Here is a 4889-nt window from a genome sequence, read left to right as displayed (position 1 = left end):
TGCTGCTGCAGTCCTGCTGCTGCTGCAGTCCGTCTGCTGCTGCAGTCCGTCTGCTGCTGCAGTCCTGCTGCTGCTGCAGTCCGTCTGCTGCTGCAGTCCGTCTGCTGCTGCAGTCCTGCTGCTGCTGCAGTCCGTCTGCTGCTGCAGTCCTGCTGCTGCTGCAGTCCGTCTGCTGCTGCAGTCCGTCTGCTGCAGTCCGTCTGCTGCTGCAGTCCGGCTGCTGCTGCAGTCCATCTGCTGCTGCAGTCCGTCTGCTGCTGCAGTCCGTCTGCTGCTGCAGTCCGTCTGCTGCAGTCCGGCTGCTGCTGCAGTCCGGCTGCTGCTGCAGTCCGTCTGCTGCTGCAGTCCGTCTGCTGCTGCAGTCCAGCTGCTGCTGCAGTCCGTCTGCTGCTGCAGTCCGTCTGCTGCTGCAGTCCGTCAGCAGCAGCTGGACTGCAGTCTCTCCACATCCAGAGCTCTTTGACCTGCAGATCCCTTGCTGCTGCGTTAGTGTGAGCGCCGGTTGGAACGTGGTGCCCCGGTCCTGGACCTGGTCCTGGACCCGGTCCTGGACCTGGCCAGCCGTCACGCCGTGCTCGGGGAGGGGGGGTCCAGACGTCGGGGGGGCTGGGGATGTTGTGGAGGATTCCACCATGTGTTGTTTATTCTTTTCTTTTCTGTTTGTAAACTGCTCAGAAAGTGGTGTGTGTGCGTGTGTGTGTGTGGGGTTTGGATGTGTGCTCTCATTGTTACGATGCGTTACAGCCTCAGCCCCCCCCCCCCCCCCCCCAAAAAAAAAAAAAGAAGAACTCAGTGTGAAGCTTTAATCTTTTGTACCCTGCGACCAAGCTAATGTAAAGTAGAGGATGTTTGTTAGCGGGGTGGGCGGAGCCACAATCAGACAAATCAAAGAAATTGATTTTTAAAAAGCCCCGCCCCCTCCCGCCCGCCCCGCCCCCACCCCTCCAGCACTTATAACTCGAGAGCACTTTGGCTTTTTACTCCACTCAAAGTGGAATCAAGTCCTTTCATGTGAGACGGAGTTCCAGTATCGCATGCTTCCCTCGCCAAACGCCTTTTGCACCATTGAACTTTGACCCCAAATGGGCGGAGCCGACGCCCCAAGGTGCCCTCGGCTCCGTCGCCATGACGATTAGTTTAAAACAACAGAAGAAGCACTTAAAGGAGCGACGACCATGTTTACAGCGTTTTATCACTGAAGTGCAATAAATGAGTGAGTGAGCGAGTGAATGAGTGAACGCCCCCAATCCGATTCACCCCCCAGGAGGTAACGCACCTCCACCCCCATGAGAGCATCGGCACTCTCACACACACACACAAACACACACACAGCACTTTCTGTGGCGGGTAAAGGAAGCTATTGAAGGACTCTCTCAGGTAAAAGAACATTTTCTAATAAATGATGATGAAGAACTTTCTTCATCTCTTCTCTGTTTGTCACGTCTCTGCTCTCCGTTCCATTCCAACACAGGTGTTCCCGGCGATCAGGCCCTCGTGTGTGTGGGTGTGTGTGTGTGTGGTGTGTGGGTGTGTGTGTGTGTGGGTGGTGTGTGTGTGTGTGTGTGTGTGTGTGTGTGTGTGTGTGTGCGCCGTTAAGACAGAAACAAACAGATTAAAGGAAAATGTCCAAATTCTGTACGGAACTTTTAAAAAACAATCTACTCGTCAAAGTTAATATTCAGACATGGATTTTAATGTGAAAGAGACGTCTTTCCTCTCTGGTGTCTTATTTTGAAGGGTCGGACGTCACTTCACTCTCCTGACTGTGTTTTTCCACCGGACGCGCTCGACGCTCGAGTTTTATCGCCGGTACAAATATGCAAAAAAGCCTTTGGCGCCCGCCGCTCTGGGTCGCCGTGGCGCCGCGTCACTCCGAGCCCTGGAGCCGGGCCAGCAGGACGGCGCCGGTAGGCTGTCCCGGCGCGTCCACGAGCGAATTCGCTTGAAAAGTTCAATTATTTCGACTCCAGATTGAGCGACGATCGCGTCGTTACGTTGACTTTGGGTGTAACGGCGTCCGGTGGAAACGGCGTCAGGTTTCTCTTTTCATTCAAGCTCAGAAATATTCCTGCTTTAGTTTGATTTCCAGACACTCGAGAGCCGTCCTGCCTGGTTTTCCGTCCGGTTCTCCGTCCGGTTCTCCAGAAAAGAAGAAAAAACAAACCTGTTCTTTATTTCGGCTGATGGTTCGATTCCATCTGTTTGGTCTCTACGTCTGTCCACCTTTAGAGCCAGCAGCAATACGAAGCCCCGCCCCCCTCAGCCGGCTCATCGTGCCCCCCCCCCATCCACGTCTCTGCTCCAGCCTGCCTGTGCATGTGAATGCTGCCGTGTGTGTGAATGTGTGTGTGTCCCCCCCCCCCCGGACCGGGCAGCACCCTTTGAGGCCGCTGTGGCGGCGCTCTGTTGAAACAGTCTGTCGCAGCTTTATCCCTTTTGAAGAATGTAGCTGATCCTGTGTTCAGCAGCGGAGCGTCAGGAAGGGGCGGAGTCTCTGGGACGGGGCGGGGTCAGGTTTAGGAGGGGGCGGGGTCAGGAAGGGGCGGGTGGAGGTGGAAACGTGAATTTGTCGTGTTTCTCTCCAGTTCCTCCCAAAGCGGCGAATCAGCTGCGGAGTCCGGCTGTAAATCCGTTCCCTCCCTCGAGCGGCGGCCTGATCGATCGCGCCGCTCCTCCTCCGCGGCGCCGCAGAGCGCCGGAGGATTTATCCTGAAGGCCGGCGCTCGGAAGACGGTGAAGCGGTCCGCTGGGCGGTCGCCATGACGACTCCCCGGGGTCATTTCTAGCTTGTCGCTTCACGCAGGATTAAGCGAGTGACTGGATCCTCCCTCGGCGGCGGCGGCGGGGCCGTTCAGCCGCCGCCTGCTCCTCTTTGTGCTGGGAGTGACTGTTAACGGCGGTGGCGTGAATATAGAGCTACGCTAACTCACGGCTCTGCGCCGCCAGCCGGCTGCTCACCGCCGCCCCGCTTTGCCCGCTACACCAAAATCTACAAGGCGAGGGTGCGGCGCCGCTTGCTGCTCGCCGCTCGCCGCTGTCCTCGTGGACGATTCCAGTCTCTAGTAAACGGGTGGGAGTGGCATGCCTAGACAGCTAAGAATGTACACAAATTAGCTAGTAATAGTCTATCAATCAGAGATTTATGAGATGAGAGGAATTCTGGGAAGTGTGTGGCGGGGGAGGGGCTCTGCGCTCCCGGCTGGAAAATATGCAACGTTACTGGGTTTTGAATCGTTCAGAACTGCTCAGGTTTGACGAACCGGCCTTAAAGGGTGCTTCCTATCCCCGTGCACGTGCACGTGCTCGTGCTCGTGCACATGTCTTCTCTGTCCCATCCCGACTCCGGACGCCCTCCGACCTCCGACCTCTGGGCACCATCACTCTCTCCGCCGCCCCCGGACGAGGCGGCAGGAAGCCGGTTTGATTTCCACTGTTCTGCTCCGATGCTCCACAGCACCGGCAGTCCCCCGCCCCCCCGCCGCCCCGCCTCCTCCGGCGTCCCGCACCGCCGTGTCGCTCACGCCGTTTCCGGCCCGCCGGGCTCAGTGTTGCATGTACAGAAAGCTTCGCATGCTTTGTCGTGAAGACGTTGCAGAAACTGGCCGCGCTGCAGCGGCGCGGCGGCTCCCTCCAGCCGGTGGCGCTGCTGCTCCATGCTTTATGTCGGCTCCACGGAGTTACGTTGTACAAATGTCGATGAACTATATGTGTCTGTATTCACTATTTTAATATCCGCTGTCCGCTTTACAATGAAAAAAAGAAGAAGCTACATGATAAATCAAGAAAAAGAAGCTGAACTCGCTTCGATCGGCGCGGACGTTTGTGACGAAGCCTTTCTTGATTCATCATTAGAAACAGTTTCCGTGTTGGGCGGTGCGCTCGACGCCTTTTCCGAACCGTTTCCATGTTTGAATATTTCAGCTAATGCAACTGGGAGGAAGACCCCGGAAGTCGCTCTGGGCTCCTCTTTCTCTCTCATTTCAGATTTCTATCGTCTGTTTTCTCTTTTTTAATCCGATTTACTCTCAAGGACCTTGTTCAGCCTGCTCAGTCATGTTTTGAACTATGGGAACACATCCTGTAACTTCTAGACTTCAAACCAGCAGCAGATTCTTTACAGACCAACATGCAAACAACAGAAAAAAACTCAAACCAACCACCTTTCCTACTTTTCTATCGCTCTCTAATAAGTTCCTTGCTTCACTGTGACTGCAGAGGATGCTGGGAGGACTCGTGATGTGTTCTGCAGACTCTCAGGGCCGACCGGGCCGGGCCGGTCCGGTCCGGTCGCGGGTCAGGGATAGTTGGAAGGTGCCAAAGACGGGATGTTGGCTGTTTTTCTGTCAGCTGTGTTAAAGTGCGTTGCAGCCTTGTGTGCGGACTCTCATCCAGGAAGTCTGTTGTCTCTGGAAGAATGTAGGAATGCGCAAGAGATTGAAGCGACGCTGTCGCTGGCCCTGATCCGGGGCCCTGGTCCTGGTGCTGGTCCTGGATTTGGAGGACGGTGGCTCATGAAATCCGCTCTGACGGAGGAAGAAACATCCAGAAGTTCTTACTGAAGTTTGAAGTAATTCTAGAAATGTTCTAGAAAGTTCCGAGAAGCCAATGCAAGTAATGTCAAATCAGACATTTCGACTCTTCGCTGAGTCGACTCAGATTCACTGTCCATCCGGCTAGCGGAGCACGGTCGCCTGGGAAACAAGGAGATTCAACAAGTACAGGCTGTACCCCACCGGTCCAGGTGTACCCCACCTGTCCAGGCTATACCCCACCTGTCCAGGTGTACCCCACCGGTCCAGGTGTACCCCACCGGTCCAGGTGTATCCCACCTGTCCAGGATATACCCCACTGGTCCAGGCTGTAGTCCACTGGTCCAGGCAGTACACCAC

The sequence above is a fragment of the Salarias fasciatus genome, chromosome 8 (assembly GCF_902148845.1).
Source record: "Salarias fasciatus chromosome 8, fSalaFa1.1, whole genome shotgun sequence".
Taxonomy (NCBI): domain Eukaryota; kingdom Metazoa; phylum Chordata; class Actinopteri; order Blenniiformes; family Blenniidae; genus Salarias; species Salarias fasciatus.
This window is presented reverse-complemented; position numbering follows the sequence as displayed.